This window comes from Dipodomys merriami, unplaced genomic scaffold, assembly GCF_024711535.1.
Source record: "Dipodomys merriami isolate MVZ:Mamm:240054 unplaced genomic scaffold, mDipMer1.0.p SCAF_2454, whole genome shotgun sequence".
NCBI classification, from domain to species: domain Eukaryota; kingdom Metazoa; phylum Chordata; class Mammalia; order Rodentia; family Heteromyidae; genus Dipodomys; species Dipodomys merriami.
The window spans coordinates 8,992-26,819 of record NW_027203887.1 but is presented as its reverse complement, the minus strand read 5'-3'; the positions used below and the strand labels follow the sequence as shown (position 1 = coordinate 26,819).

At 36.0% G+C, this 17,828-nt stretch overlaps 1 pseudogene; it reads left to right on the top strand.

The window, feature by feature from the left end:
* The first annotated feature begins 11,555 nt into the window (after window positions 1–11,555).
* LOC138835983 (U6 spliceosomal RNA) lies at window positions 11,556–11,651 on the top strand (annotated as a pseudogene).
* Window positions 11,652–17,828: the final 6,177 nt, after the last annotated feature.

Below are 17,828 nucleotides of genomic sequence, written 5' to 3'. Positions count from 1 at the left end.
TGCAGTAGAACACTTTTAAAACAAAGTTATTTCCTTTTGTTATGCTGGCCTTCAAATGGCATATTGTTTCCTTTTGTAATACTCTCAACTACAAGTTTACAGACAAGTTTTATATGAATAAAGAACACACTCAAAATTGTCAGGAAGAAAGTTTCCTTCAAGCCTTGAATTCTTTTCTTGTACAGTAAAAAGGAAATCAAAAGTTAACTTGAACTTTGTCATTCCTGTATGCTCAATTTGTCTCCTGAGATCGATTTCCACATCTAGTAACAGTTACTTCCGCTTACTTCCAGTAACAATCTATGGTGCTGCTCCAGAAAAAAAATGAATGTTTTCTGGCTTCATTGAAATAGCACAAGGACACTTTTGGACATGAGGTAACACGTGTTTCAGAGACAACTTAGTAAGGAGAAAATATGAAATTTAAATTGTTTATGAATACTTTTTTCATGAGTACATTTTGTTCAAAGTTCTTAAGTGCTCTGTAAATTATGGTGAATTTTAAATGGGAGAAGGTTCTCAAATCATTTTTTGTGAGTGTATGCGCTGTGCATTAATTTCCCAAGTGTACACGAGTGAACAGTAAGAGAAACAATAACAATAATACGAAAGAGAAGTTCTGTGTTTATTTAAAAGGCTTCAGTAAAATATAGAACACTCTACAAATAGGACAACATTGAAACAATAAAGCCAAGTCCAGTATGTAGATTTATGGGAGTGATATAGAGAAAGCATTACTTCTATGTGGAAGATGAAGCCAAATCCTTTCTAAATCACGCTTTATAAACACGTAATTTTGTAAAAAGGAGAATGGAAGAATGATTGTTTCCAATGCAAGTCACGTATGAGAGAATGGACTTAACTGGAAAAAATAGGAATTATACTAGCAATGAATCTGGTGGCTAAGATCACATTTCTTTTTTTTTTTTCCTTTTCTTATATTCTTTTTTGTAGTTGTTGGTCTTGGTACAATATGGGACTGGGCACTGTCCTTCTGCTCAAGGCTAGTGCTCTTCCACTTGAGCCACAGTGCCACTCCCAATTTTCTGGTAGTTATTGGAGAAAAGAGTCTCCAGGACTTTCCTACCTGGGCTGGCTTTAAACCCCAGTCCTCAGATCTCACCACACCCAGCTAAGGACCACATTTCTAACATTGTATACTCAAGATATGTAATGTATATGTTCATCTATCTTTATATTAATTCTTGAGTTAAAAATCTGGGCTACAGGTTATACTTAACACTCACAAAAGTGTTTGTAGTTTAAAAGTTGATACTCCTGGAAAAATAAAACCTAAAAATGTAAAGGAGTCTGAGAAGTTCAATTTGTATCCAGCCTGGGCAGAACAGGCTTTGAGACACTACCTGAAATTAAACAGCCAAAAGCTGGAATACTAGTCATGAGCAAGATTGCTGAATAAGAGCATGAGGTTTTTGCATACATACACACTAACATACACATACACACAAAGGGACTTATATGTGCACACAAAAATACACAAATGAAACAACTCTCAGAATATGTAGAAAAGTTAGAAAACAATAGAAAATATGTCCTGAGTAAGACTAGAATCAAGTGATAATTTTTAATATTAGAAAGCCCTCCAGTGAACTTTCCCCAAAAAAGTTGAGAATATTACATAGCTAGGAATCAGTGATAGTAAGAGAGTCAAGCAACATTATTAACGGGATAGGATTCATGGAGGAATGAATCAGGGAACCCTGTAGGTGCATATAAAAATGTTCATATCTTGTGTGAATTGTTAGAACATCTTTGAAAATAGTACATAAAGAGTCTGAGCAGTCAGTTTAGTGGATAAGATCTTAGGAGAAGTTCAGAATTGCGAGTCTGTTTCTAGAGTAAATAAACAAACTATGGCAGGGCAATGTGATACAAGCCTGGAATTCTAGCACTTCGTCAGGAGATTAGAGAATGGAATTACATTGCAATACCTTCCCTGGACCAGGTAGAAAAACTTTGTCTCAATAAAACAAACCAAACAAAAAAAAAAAAAAGGAATACACAGTTGGAATTTTGGGCTAATTTTCTCATTATGTTTTGAGAAGTCAAGTTTCCTATTGAAATGCACCTTATATATATCCTCATTTGTGTTTTAAATGCTCTCTTATTACAGAACATTCTAGATGCAGAATGGCTCATTATTTCCATCCAAAAATTTGCAAAACTAAGTAAGCACCATTCTGTTGGATTCCAAAGAAATGTTGAAGGATTACAAAAGTTTAAGCCTGGAGAAATAGCAAAGTTCATCTAATGTAGTACTTTGTAGACTTTGTTAAATTAGAATTTAGATTTAAAATATGTATTTTTGTTTTGTTTGTAATTTTATATTCTATAGGATACTAAAAAATTATTTTTAAGTAGAGGGATTAATGGACAAATTCACAAATGATTCTTGCATTCTATTTTCCTAGAATATTCTTTCAAGAGAGTTATAATTAGAACATAGTTAATAGATAATTCCCATAGTTCATGTATACCATGTTAATGTGAATAATCTAGACAGAGTTGCTAACAAATGGATGATATCAATTTATAAATTTAGGAAAACAGCAATTTCCTCTCTGTTTGTTTCTAGCTCTCTGCTCTCTCTGTTCATTTCTAGCTCTCTCTCTCTCTCTGTTCGATTCTAGCTCTCTCTCTGTGTTCTTACCTCTCTCTCTCTCTGTTCTTTTCTAGCTCTCTCTGCTCTAGCTCTTTCCTATCTTTTCAAGCTCTCTCTCATTCCCAGCCACGTGGAGTGCGAACCTTGCCTGGTCCCAGCAGGCCTACTGTATAAACCTACCCCTTACCTGAATACCACGTGCATGCTGGTGCTGTCCTTACTCGGCTACCTCTTTTTAAAAAACCTAACATAAATGGTGCCGTGACTCGGATAAAGAGCTTAAAGTCAGGATAGCTGGGATTTCTCTCTGTTTTTTTTCCCTCTTTTTTCTTTTTTTGTTTGCTTTTTCCTTTTTTGCTCTGAGGAATACCCACAGTTCTGACGGCCTTTTGCGAACCAGTCTGTCTGTGGCGGAAACAGCGCATCAATACCATTGCTGGCCTTCACATCCATGTCCACACCACTTCTCTACTCTGGCCCTGGTAACTGAGGCCCAACCATCTGATGTGCTTTGTTAGCAAAGATGTCTAAATGTTGTCAAAATTTTAGGTTTTGAGATTTGCCTTTTTTTGTTTTGTGTTGTGTATTCTACTACTGACTACATGGTTCTAAAATACTGGGCATATCTATGCTAAAATTCTCATCACGTCTAATGAGTTTTGTCATTGCAGAATATTTGTTGGTCAGTTCTTGATAGGAGCAGGTAAGCTCTACTTATTCTACTTGATCTCCTTGTTGCTTTAATTGGAAATAACAAAGGGCTTTTGTGGCAAAGATTTCAGTTCAAAGCCAGCTCGGGCTGAAAAATCCCTAAGACTCCATCTTCCAGCTAAACTCTGCAAGTGATACTATAACTCAAAGTGGTTCAGTGCTAGCCTTGAGCAGAAGTGCTCAGGGACAGTGCCCAGGCCTTGAGTTCAAACCTCCTTGAACACTGGAAGTGTTATTGTAACTCAACGTGGTAGAGCACTAGCCTTGAGCAGAAGTGCTCAGGGACTCTGCCCACACATGGAGTTCAAATCTTGAATACCAACTGGGAGAAGCCATCTGAGCAACCAGCACCTAGACTCAGCCAGTCTGGGGAACAAGGAAACATGGAGAGGACTAAGAGGAGATAATATCACATCAGCTACTTTGTGCCTGCACTTTCAAAATTAACCAGAGCCGGGAGGTCAGTGGAAGTAAGAAGCCTATCCAGCCCATGGTTATACCTGTCTACATATTAACTGAACAGGAATTTATATTCTTGCCTTTGTCACCTGACTTCTCTACTTAGTCGCCAGATGTCAGAAGTAGGTAGGGACATTTCTACCAACATTTTCAGCCCCAAGTCCTTCCTCTTGCCATTTATTTGCCGTTTAGTATTTTTTTTCCAGCCGCTCAATGCTCATGAGACTTCTCCAGACTTCACCCAAGGACTCAATCCACCAAGGGACAGCTACTGCTCACTGCCTTCTGGGAGGGGACTAAATTCCAGCCTTTTGCCCCTATTGTCCATGCCCCTTGTCAGCAGGAAGTAGCCAGAGAGAATCCTTGCCCTATTTCAAGATTATTAAAAGGCTGGAATGTAAGGTCCACCCCTAGATGGCTAGCAGACTCCACCCTCCTCACAGCAAAGTCTCCACCCAGTACCTGCGTTACCTAGGCAACTGGGATGCCTAGAAGAGGTCACATCTGAATTTGATGTGGCCACGCCTTTCCCCGCCCATACCCTAGATAAGGCCTACCACAGGCCCAGGCGCTCTCTCTGTTCCTTTCTAGCTCTCTGCTCTCTCTGTTCATTTCTAGATCTCTCTCTCTCTCTGTTCTATTCTAGCTCTCTCTCTCTGTTCTTACCTCTCTCTCTCTGTTCTTTTCTAGTTCTCTCTGCTCTAGCTCTTTCCTCTCTTTTCCAGCTCTTTCTAATTCCCAGCCACATGGAGTGCCAACCTTGCCTGGTCCCAGCAGGCCTACTGAATAAACCTACCCCTTACCTGAAAAAAAAAAAGAAAAACAGCAATTTTTGAGGGTTTGGTTTAAAATGGTATGAAGAGAGTAGTTGTGTGACATCTTCTTTTTTCAACCTCTAAGTAACACAGGAAGCCATTTCCTTATTTACGTGCCTCTGTATACATTGAGAAAAATGCTAGGTTTGGGGTTAGTACTCAACATTGTTTTTGTTTTATTGGTTTGCCTAGAGCTTGAACTCTTGGCCTGGACAGTGCCTCTGAGTCTGTTTATGCTCAAGGCTCATGCCCTACCACTTCAAGTTCAGTGCCACTTGTGTCTGGCTTTTGTGGAGAAGTATATTGGAGATAAGATTCTAAGAAACCTTCCTGCCAGGGTGGGTTTTGAACCATAATTTTCCAATCTTAGCTTCCTGAATATCTATGATAATTAAAAAGTATAAATATAAATAATATTTGCAAGTGATCTGATCTCAAGAATACCAGTGGAGGAAAAATTATGCATCTCAGGTTATTATGGTATTCTTTCCAGAACACGGAGGGCATCACATTAGCAGAGGTGTAGTATTTTTCACAATAGAGATAAGCTATTCATGATATGAATTAAGGAATTTTAGGGTGCCCCTTGCAAGTTGGAAACTGTTGGGCTAGGATGACTTCATGGCATAAATCTTGGGATTGATAGTCATAGAAATAACAGCTTACTCTGATAAAAAAATGCTTACTCTTGATGAATTATTACAGATGCTTCATAGTTTTATCCTCTACCAGAATGTGGCTATTTTTCTATTGACTTCTCTATCTGTACACTCCATTGGAAACTGCATCTATTGCAGAATTTTATAACATGCAAAAAAGTACTGTTTTGAATCTCTAACATATGGAATGTTGAGAATTTAAAAAGGAGTAATTATGAGTAGTTATTTGTCATATGAATTTTGAAGCAAATATATAATCTGTCCTCTTAACAAATTATTTAATTTTAAAAGTTATGGGTTTCCATAGCATTAAAGTGTTTTTCTGTTTTAGAATAAGAAAGTAATAAATTTATTCTTTTTTGAAAAATTCGGCAAGTATATTATGAAAATATTTTCTAGTTGGATAACAATCACGTTGATGACCCTCTGGTAAAAAAGAGGTAATCAATTTGAATTAGATGTCAAATAGAATTGATTTTTAAAATATTGCTACCTAAAGAATAATATTTACTGTGCCAATACAGTGAAATTACATTGTACGCAGCTTATTTTTTCAATTTTATTATCAAATTGATGTACAGTGAGGTTACAGTAATTGTAAGGTAGTGAATAAAAAACATTTCAAACTTGTTACCCCTCCTTCATTTTTCTCACAGTTTTCCTTCACCCCTTCACCCCTCACAAGTTTATAAGGTACATTTCCAACATATTGTCTTGTGAGTGTTGCTATTGCATTGGTTTTCCCTTTGTCTTTTGTCTCACCATTTTGCTTTTCCTCTTCCCTTCCCTATTTAAGGTAAATGCATACACAATACAAAATCAAATACAGCAGGAATGAACTATAGGGGAAAAACCCAAAGAAAACAAGTCACATAGTTCAACAAAAACAACAACCACAAATAAAAAAATCTGGTTCCATATCTTGGAATTCATTTTGCTTAGCATCAGCTAATATGGCTATATATACGCAGTACAAAGCTACTGGAAAATAATAGTTGCATGGACACTATATCATGAAAAGAGCATGTTAACTTTTGGATGTTAAAGGTGGAATTAGGATTGGTGAATTCGCGGTTCTGATAAAGAAATTTCAAGAGTTTTAAAGTATGACAGGTAAATTTGAATTGTTCAAAATTTTTAACAACTTAGCCTATTAAGAAAATTTAAAATTTCCTGGGAGAATAGGCTTTCATGCAAAGAAATCCATGGAGACTTAGTAGAGAGGAAGCAATGTGGGTGAAGATGGCTCTATTTCACACTAAACAAACCTCAGAAACATTGCTGTAAATACGGTTGGTTCCCTTGGAATCATCCTTACCCAGGAAATATATTCTCACTGTGTGAAACAAGGTTGTATTGGAATTTAAATTCAAGTTCTTAAAAAATAAGACATCAAAATTTGTGAATTTACCTTTAATTACCAAACAGTAATTCTCTGAAAAAGATAATTTGAGTCAAAATATTTAGGGAGAAAGTGCCCTCCAAAATGCAAGAAGGTGTTGGGTTTACACATTTCTGTTTGTAACACTTTCCACAATGTCTTTGCACTTGAAGCAGTGAAACAGAAAAAAAACCGATTATAATTATATAATTATATAATTATATAATTCAAACCAATGATTTCACATTTCTAAGTGGCTCACAAAAAATAATATCTTTAATAACATGAGATAGTGAAGACTTCTCTTATTCCATAAGCCAAAATGTTTTGGGTTCAGAAAAGAATTGAGCAAATGGAAAAGGTAAGAAAACGTAGTTCTTAGAAGCCCTAGCTAAGCGTATTGGCTTTAGCAGTGAAGGGAGTCCAAAAATTTTATATAAATTGTATTAATATTTTTTGGAGCTTCCGGTCGTGGGGCCTGAACTCTGGGCCTGGGTCCCTCAGGTCTTCAGGTCAAGGCTAGTGCTCTACCACTTGAGCCACAGCACCACTTTCGGCTTTTTTTCTTTTTGCTTATGTGGTGCTGAGGAATCAAACCCAGGGTCTCAGGCATTCAAGGCAAGCACTCTACCAAAGAGCCAACTTCCCAGCCCTAAATTGTGTTAATATTTTTACTAACTAAAATGATTTTACGGAGCCTATTTGGCTCACTACAATGCCGAACAGATTGAATGGAGACATGGAAATATATTCCACATCCAAATGAGGCAACTTAAAGAGTTTTCAAAGACAAATCATGAAGATTTAACAGTGGTGGAGCCCATATAGTCCTTCAGCTTCACTAGACTTGAAGCCAAGATGCTGTGATTAATTGGAAATCAGGCAAGAGCTAAGAGGAGGACATAGAAGCAGGACATAGAAGAATTGACCTTTTGTAACAGACACTGTCTTTCTAGGTATAGGTGATTTAACTCTACTCTCCTCCATACATCTTGGTGAACAAATTCAAGACAAAGAGAAAAATAATCTATTGAAATAATTTTGCATAGAATAACTTCATTGTTCCTGATATGGTATCTAAGGAGAGTCTTACAATATAAGATAAAACTGCAGTATTTTTCAGTTTCCTCTAAGCATCTTCTTAGCAAAATATATCTTTTAGGTTAGAATTGATTGAACCAAAAAGTGATGGAGTACTTATGTTTGTGGGCACTTTAGACACAAGAAGACTTTCAAGGTAAGAGAAAAAATACAGCCAAATATTTGTGATCACAACTTCTTGGACTGTTTTCTGGAGACAAAGTTTTACATTACACTTCTTCTCATTGACATAGATGTTGTTTCATGGCAACCAAGTGCAAGATGGAAGTTTCATAGACTCGCTTGGCCAATTAATCAGCATGAAAGAAGAAAATGGCAAATAATATTTAATGAATTACTTTGACCAATTACTTTGCCAGAGGAAAGAAGGAAAAATATAATTCAAAATCAATTGACTTAAAAGTATGAAGAAAGAGTAGTGAAGAAAGATTAGAGAAAATATGGAGGATTGTTTTCTCTCCAGTGGAGTAATGCGTTCTTGATCTTGTTTCTTCCATTCTATCTTCACAAGCTATCAAGTGTGTCTCACGACTGGATTATCCAGTTCAGACAGAGAACTCCTAGAAGAAAGATACTATTTGCAGGAGATGTAGGTGATTGTGATTTATAACCTTAGACAATCTATTTAAATCTGTTCAAAATTCTTTCCTATCCCAAACTTCTCTCTTTGGACAGCGTTGTTTGCTTTTCCCAAGACTACCCTTCATTAACTGCTTAAAATTTTGGGAAGAAATATTCATACTCTCTAGATATTTCTGGTTGGTTGTGATTTTTGTGTGTTTTTGTTTTTTGTTGTGTTTTTAAACTGAATTTCAAAAGGTTGTGCAAGTGTGTTACAATTAAATATATCCACCTAATTGTCCATTGCTCTTGGATCAGAGTCACTCCTTCCATCATTCTCAACCAAATGCTTCTCCAATATTTATTTCAGATTTACCACTTCCTTTATCATATGTGTACATTGAGTATTCTAGCTGTACTTGCCCCTTGTTCATTTTTCATTCATTCTATGTCTTTACTATAATTTCTTTCTGTTTTCAACTTCCTGATAGTCATCCTGTTAAACTGTCTATTAATACTTTGAAAGGTTTATATACATTTCATGGAGTTTCCATTCTGCATATGCTTGAACTGATGTCAGCTTATATTTCCATAATTCATTCATCTGCAGTAACAATTTGCAAGACTGGAGACGTGAAGCACTTAAACATGATTTTATTCTCATCCATTTGGAAGATTAATCTTCAGTCAAAAAGAAAGTTAAAAAATGCATAGAATGTACTCCTAGCTACCAATTTTTATAAATAACTTTGTACAGTGGTGTGATTGTTTTATTTTACATGGTATAATATTTTTTACTACCTATAAGTTTTGGAAAAAGAAGAAAACTAAAATTTATTCCTATATAGGAATGTGATAGAAATAGAAGACAGATTTTATATTTGTCATATCTCTGATGAGTACCCATATCAAGACCTAAAGTCATATTTCTCCCTATGTTACACAGATAGGGAAAACATAATATTACATATGATAAGACAACTATTTGTGACATTTTAAAATGTGCCTTATTAAATGATGACATTTACTTTATTAGCAAACATTTTGGTTTGAAATTTGGCAGGCTGATCTATTTAACACATTTCTGGAAGGCTCCTATTGAAAAACACAAATTGTGGTTGGTTATTTCTAGACTTCAATGAATGGTTGAACGTGTTTGGCATTAGTGCTGGGTAAATAATTCAACTCTATTGTAACTTGCTCCCTACACATGAAAAACTTGTAATGTCACTAAGTATCATCTACTTGTCAAATGTTATTTTGGCGAATGTGATTTTAAAAAGTTAATTTGTAAAGGAATAACTTTCAGTCGATTAAATGTAGATTATCATTGGTTTGAGAGTGACATTTTATACCACTGAACCATGTTGTACTGAAGTCCCAGTGTTTTGCAGCACTAAAGATCTTCTCAATGTTTTTCTGAATTACATTTGAACTCTAAGTAAATTTTTCTGGATCTTGGTAGACCAATTATGGATCTATCCTTCCAGGAACTATTTTTTGGCCCACTTATGCTGGACTAAAATCTTTCATTAATCATAGCGGAGGGGTATTAAAAATAATCTTATGACACTTTGTGAACTTGCTCACTGATATGGGCTGGCCATCTGTAAGTTGAATGTTTGAATCATAGTACATACTCTCAAAATTTGTGATCTCATCTTTCATTTTAAGTTGCCTTGCATTTCACAATTGCTTACTGCTAAATCCTGCATCTCAAGGAATTGGGGCCCTGAAATATAGGAAATGAGAAATTGAAATGGGTCTTCAATTACTTTGTTGCATGTTGCATGGGCCTATGTGAGAAGTCTTGCCCTTGTTATCTGATGATGCAGGTAACTGGTACCTGGGATCATAGGAATCATTGGGTCGTGCAGAAGAATAATATTTGTTTGACATCTTATCAGAAAAATTTGAGCATAATCAGTAGGAATGCTTCAGAAATATGGAGAAAAACAGTTTGGAATCAGTGAATTAAAACAATAAACAGAGAAGCAGAGTAAAATCCCTTATAGATTAGAGGAAAACAAAATTGGTTTTTTACCATGTGAATTCAGAAAACCAAGAACAGTTTGAATGTATCACAAGTTTATACCAAAGACACTGCTTTAATACTTTTTATATTCTAATATACATTTTAAACCTAATTATTTGTATTCCAATTCTATTTATTGCAATAAATAAATTTTAATTTATTTGTGAAATTATCAACTAATTCTAGTAAGTTTCATTGTGTGAAATATAAAATCAGCACATATAAATATAAAATATATAACTATATATAATATAAGAAAAAAGACATATGTTTTGCATTGTTCTGTTGTGGTTACAGTATCAAAGGCAACTCTGTTTTAAAGTATTATTACATTATCTCTACCTCAGTGTTTGATAGAGTTGCACCTAAAGATTTACTATTTGTAGATTTACAGCCTGTAGGCAAGAGAAAACACTGTGATGAAAACATTACCAATTTAAGGCCTAATAATGAGAAGAAACATCTGGACTTCTCCTGCAACTATGAAAATATTTGGTGATAGTAATGCAGTAGTGTAACTTCCTACCTGGTAGGATGGTAGACAGGCCAGGATATTAAGTAATCATGAATATGATCGATTTTTTCCCCTTCTTGGCTTTAGTTACTTTTGAAATGTTAGATATAATAAACAATTATATTTTGATAAAATACCTTCTAGTCTGAACAGTTATGACTGAATTGTTCATCTCTCTATGATCCCTTGTAAGTAAGATTAGTGTTGTTCAAGTAAAACAATCTATGGTGTCAGGGTAAGATATTCTGATTGGTCTGTTCCTACATGGAAGAAGAATAAAGGGTCAGGTAGACATTTGTGACAGTAAGACCTCACTTGGGAAAATGTCAAATGCAGAAGGTTAGAAGTAGCTCTTAAGCAAGGCTTACTTTGAATCCATTAGCTCCACAAAGCTAATTCAGTTGGATCAATTAGTACATGAAAAAGCCATCACCTTTGGACCTAGCAATAAATTATTGAAAGTATGATCAAATTCCAAATGAAAAAGACTTAAAATTTTCATTGACAAAAAAAAATTGCAAATGTGAGCATTAAGATGAACAATATATTTTTTTTCCACTATTCACAGAATTTTAGGGAAATAAGATCAGTAGCATTGTCAGGAACAATATAGTTTCCTTATTACAAGTAGGCAACGGTGGATATAAGTCTGTATAAAGATTGCATCATTAACTGCTTAAATTTGGAAGATACTACATGCTTCAGCAGCACGTATTCCCAATTACAATACAGAGATTAACATGGCAATTGCACAAGGATGATATGAAAATTTGTGAAGTATTCCGTATTTTTCTTTCTTCAGATGCAAGAAATGAAAAACATTTATTAAAAAGTTGATTACAAAATAACAAGTGTAACAACATACGTAATTCATATAATTAAATTTAGTTTGACATCAGTGTATTAAATCTTCACCTCAGAAAGGCGTTTACATACCATAAACTTTACAAAACTTTTGAAATTAGACAACATTGTCATTTTATCCCAAAGAAAAATAATATTAGGACCTAGGAAAAAAAGGAATCTAAAACTATCTATATGGAATACAATCTGAAAGGACACATTATACAAACATAGAATATTTTAAAATATTCTTTTTCAGACAAGCACCAGAAATACTTTAGTTTCTGTACTATTCATTTAAATAGATAAGTTAAAATTATTTCTGATTAAAATTTCACAAACTCTGCAGAAATCATTATACATGTATACAAAAACTCTTGAATACATTTTGACATCCAATGCAGGCAATTCACTTGGAAGAATTCCACGGAATTCATGAATTTTTTACAGTAAGTATTGGTGTTGCCGGACGCTGGTGGCTCAAACTATAAAAAGAATTTTGAGGTATTACCAGGTGTAATAGACTCAGACAGGCCTACCACTATAAAGGTCATGATAAGGTCTCTAAAAGAGACTATTCAAGTTAATAAAGGGCAGAGGATTGCCCAAATATTTTACTCTCATATTTAAACTTGCCTAATCCCACACTGACTCAAAACAGAAAAGGAGGGTTTGGCACCACAGATACTGTAGCCTGGATTCAGGAAATTACAGATAAAAGGCCTTACAAGGCCATTAAAGTCAATGGAAAACAAATAACAGGACTCTTAGACATAGGAGCTGACAGATCCTGTATAGCTGGAAAAGATTGTCCTATGGCCTGGCCAGTGCAAGAGACTTCTTCTTCCTTAATTGGATTAGGGATGGCTTCTAATGTAGCTTAGTCAGCTCAGAGACTCAAATGGGTATGTGAAGGGCAGTAAGGCCACTTCAAACCTTACGTTGTTCCCACCTTGCCCTTTTCTTTATGGGGCAGTGACATCATGCAAGACATGAAAATAAAATAAGACAAATAGACTCCTCATCGAAGGAGCAAAATTTTTCATAGGGGCCACTGACGAACAGCTTTATGCTGACAAAATAATATGGAAACGTGTTGATCCTGTATGGATTAATCAGTGGCCCCTAACTCAAGAAAAGATTGAAGCCACACAGGACTTAGTTCAAGAACAATTGAGTCAAAGGAAGAATAGAAAAGACTACCAGTTCATGGAATACTCCATTTTTTGTCATTAAAAAGAAGTCAGGAAAATGGAGATTATTACAAGATCTGAGGGCAATTAATGAGACCATGCATAACATGGGAGCCCTTCAACCAGGTCTACCCTCTCCTGTTGCAGTCCCACAGGGTAGATACATAATAATAATAAACTTACAGGATTGCTTTTTTACAATAAAATTACAATCAGAAGATTCCAAGAGATTTGCTTTCAGTGTCACTTCGGCTAATTTTAAACAAACTTATAATAGGTACCAATGGAAAGTGCTACCTCAGGGCATGAAAAACAGCCCTACCTTATGTCAACAATATGTGAAAAGGGCTATAGAACAAATTAGAGAAAAATATCCAGGGGCATATATTATTCATTATATGGATGATATACTTATGGCCGATGAAACTAGAGAAAAGACAGAAAAAATATTACAGGATATGGTAGAACAATTAACAAAATTCGGTTTGATAATAATAACTCCTGATAAAGTTCAACATGAATGACCTTTAAATTATCTGGGAAAAGTGATTGGACATGATTATATTATGTCTCAAAAGACACAAATTAGAACAGATAAACGAAAAACATTAAATGATTTCCAAAAATTATTAGGGAATATTAATTGGATTCGGCCTAGTTTAAAAATAGCTACAGGACAATTAGATCCTTTGATGAAAATGTTGGACAGAGACCCTAATCCTAAATCTACCAGGAAAATAACTCCTGCCGCCTTATCCTGTATAAAATTGGTAGAAAAAGCATTGAATACAGCTAAAATACAGAAAATTAATATTGTACAAACATGGTCCTTTAAAATTCTGGCTACAAGCTTTACTCCCACAGGATATTTTTGGCAGGATGGGATACTAGAATGGATCCATTATTCCCATAACCCTGGAAAAATAGTTGCTTCATATCCCTTTTTTTGTGCTAATTTGATTTTAAAGGCTAGATTAAGAGCTAGAGAATTATTTGGCCAAGAAATACCTAACATTATTATCCCTTATAAGAAACAATTAGATCATTTGATACGATTTGATGATGATTGGAAAATTGCTGTATTAACTTACACAGGTAAAATAAGCTTTCATATGTCCCAACATCCTTTTATACTGAAACCCCTGTGATATTTCCAAAGGTTTTGGTTACAGAACCTTTGGGAGGGGCATTAAGTATTTTTACAGATGGATCTTCTAGCGGAAAGTCTGTGGTTTATTGCAGTACAAAACCACCATTAATATCTTCTGACCCAACTGTACCTGCACAACAGATTATTGCAGTTCTGCTAGCCTTTCAAAATTATTCAGAGGAGTTTAACCTTTACACAGATTCGCGCTATGTGGTTTCCTTGTTTCCTGCCATTGAAACAGCCCTAGTTACTGGTCATTCTAAAGTAAAAGACTAATTAATAAAATTACAACAGCTATTACAACAAAGAACGACAAAGGCATTTGTGGGACACATCAGGGGGCATAGTAATCTCCCTGTACCTTTGTCTCAAGGGAACAAGTTAGCAGACTTATTAACTAAGGAAAGTCACGTAATGTCAGCTTTAGAAGAAGCTCAGGAAAGTCATAGACTACACCATCTGAATGCTAATGCCTTAAGAAAGATGTTTCAAGTGTCCTGAGAACAGGCAATACAAATTGTAAGGGAATGTGAGGCATGCCTGGAAGTTTTTCATCCACAAAAAATGGGAGTTAATCCTAGAGGCTTAAAGCCTAGAGTTCTGTGGCAAATGGATTTTACCCATGTAACAAAATTTGGGAAACTCTCCTTTGTCCATGTTACTATAAAGACTTATTCTCATGCTATGGTTGCTACAGCCCATTCTGGAGAGGCTGTGAAAGATGTTATTCAACATTTGGTTAAAGCCTTTGTAGACCTAGGAATTCCTAAGGAAATAAAAACTCACAATGGACCAGCATACACCTCCAATGCTTTTGCTAAATTTTGTGCACAATGGAAAATCGTGCACAAAACAGGGATTCTGTATAATCCACAAGGCCAAGCAATCATAAAACGAGCTCATCAGACCTTAAAAAGTCAATTGACAAGAATTAGACAGGGAGGAGAGAAGCAATACTTCCCCCATTACACTCTTAACCATGCTTTACTGGTTCTTAATTATTTCAATGCTGATGAGCAAGGAATAACCCCAATGATGAGACATTGGGGCATGGGAAAAACTACAACTTTTCCTTTACTAAAATGGAAGGATCTACTTACTGGAACCTGGCGTGGGCCAGACATCCTGTTAACATCCGGGAGAGGCTATGCTTATGTTTTCCCACAGAATGCAGAATCCCCCATTTGGGTCCCAAACAGACTCATCAGGCCTTTCTTGGGCCCAAAAAAGAGACAGGAAGAAAATGAAAATACATCAGCAGAGAAAACTGGAGCAGAAGATAAAGACTCTCTCTCTATCACCACCACAGGCTAATTTAACAAAAACCGCAACACCACCTATATGGGGAAAGATCAAGAAGCTGGTTGAAAAGGCCCGGCACATTTTGTTAATGAGTTAAATAAGGATGTTTCTCTAACATTAACAGAGCAAAAAATTATTGATCCAAAATTAAAAAAAAAAAACAAAATAGAGGCTTTGGAAAAAGTAGTCTTAAAGTTAAGGACTGAAGTCAATAATCTAAAAACCCAGCTGACAACTAGCTGTCATCAGTCATTTAAATATACTTGTGTTACCCCATTACCTTATAATGAGAGCTTAGATTGGGAAGTTACCAAAGTGCATTTACAAAAATTCTGGAAGGACAATAGCTTAATTCATGAGATAGGACAGCTACAGGAAGATATCTCAGCCCTTAGTCAAGCTCATTTGGAAACCGTGGGGATAAATTCTTTGGCAGCAGACTTACAGAGAGGATTAAAAAGTCTTAATCCTTTAGATTGGTGGCACTACTTGATTACATTTGAAGTCATAATACTTATTGTTATATGTATTCTTGTTGTCTTTCCAGTCCTCTTCAAACTAGTCTTCTGCTCCATCTTCTCTATATGAGAAGAAATTTCTCTGGCACATCTAATATATAAAAAAGGGGCAAATGCCATGCCTACTCCAGTGGAGTCTGCTTAGCATGGAACACCTGCATTCAGACCTGAGAATGGGGCTTCAAAGAAGCCTATCTCTGAGAATGGGACTTCACCAAAGTCTACCTAAGAGAATGGGGCTTCAAAGAGGCCTATCTCTGAGAATGGGACTTCACCGAAGTCTACCTCAGAGAATGGGGCTTCAAAGAGGCCTATCTCTGAGAATGGGACTTCACTGAAGTCTACCTCAGAGAATGGGGCTTCAAAGAGGCCTACCTCCTGGAAAGGCTGGCAAGCCCCTGGGAAAGATGTGTTTCTGTTCCTGTTTTGCTTTTCTTTGCTGTATAGGAGTGCCTATTAATCTTTTACTGTTCCTGCTGCTTGTTCTACTTACTCATGCTCAATGTTCCCTTATTCAAGGCTCTTTCTTAAAAGTGTTGATGACTCCAACATCCGATGAGTGTCCTGAGAATATGACTAACTCACCAGAGTTAAGTGCTACCGTAAAAGCCCCTCTTGTGGAAGCTATTAGACAAGTCATAAGTAAATATAAAAGTATTGGGGGTTTCATGACATCACTTCAGCAGAAGCAATTGTTTGTAAGAGATTTACAGGAAGCTGTAGGCACGGCTAGATCAAAAAGAGTGTATGGCTACTGGAGACTTCCCTTTAATCCTAAAGCATATACAATAGACTCATATAGATATCCTGTAGATAAGAAAGATGTAGAGGGATATTTAGACCAAAAGCTAAATAAGATTCTTAAAAAGTTGGTAGATGGAAGGTGGAAATGGCTTATCAGAGGAAAATGGTGGGATCCTCCATTATCTAGAGGACCCCAAAGACTTCCACCAAATCCATAGCCTTTTACAGTTGTGTATGATAAGTACGGCAACCATTGGGAAAACTACTTAGAAGAAAAAACTTCCTATTACTCTCTTTCATTTACTGAGAGACTTGCTAGATCTAGGTCTCCTTGGTACTTACTATCAAAGAAGGAACAAGAAAGATCTTATGAGACAGTTAAGGCCTCTATGGAGAAGAGTAAACGATTATGTGAAAGGGTTACAGAAAAGACACTATGAGCTTAAATTTGATATATGGCCAGATTTAACTAAGTATACTAAATATCATCATTTTGGCCACAAATTGGGGACCCTCTAAAGAATGTCAAAGAAGCACAATTGCTTAAAAAAGATTTGAAACATATAAAGTACAAAACTAAACAAAAGTAACTATAAAGTACTAGAGTTCATGCCTTTCTGTCCAGCACCTTGCCCGTGTGCTCTGGTTAATGGTTAATAGGTGATAAACATCAAAACCAATTGTATTTCTTAAAAAATAGAGGTAAAGCCGAAAACAAGTGCCTATTGTCATAGCTCGTAATCCAAAAAACAAGATCAGGCGACCAGCTGGTGAACACCTAAAAATGAAGCCTTGCAGCAAGATTGTGTAACTTTTTGCCCTTTCTCATGGAGACTTTAGCTATAAAAGCATGTTATCCTCTGCAATAAATCACACTCAGCATTCACTCCTCTTCTGTGTGAGTTGTCTGTTTGCCATCTCCCCACCTGTTCCAGTTCCTCCACTAGGTGTCCTCCATCGTCCCAACAGAGCCAGTCAGTGGCAGAGGTCCATTGTATCTTTGCTATCTCAATTCTCAGCAGCAAGAGGACTTTAGTTTGGGCATTGGTATCTGTATCATGATGACGTAAGAAAGAAGCCACTCTGGTATTATTCTGCATATATACACTGTGCAGGGTTGTCCAGCCATCTACAGTTATTGCATTTGCCACTTGAGCCACCAACTCACAGACAATGTCTAAGTGTCCACTATAGGCTTCCTGATGAAGAGGGGTATACT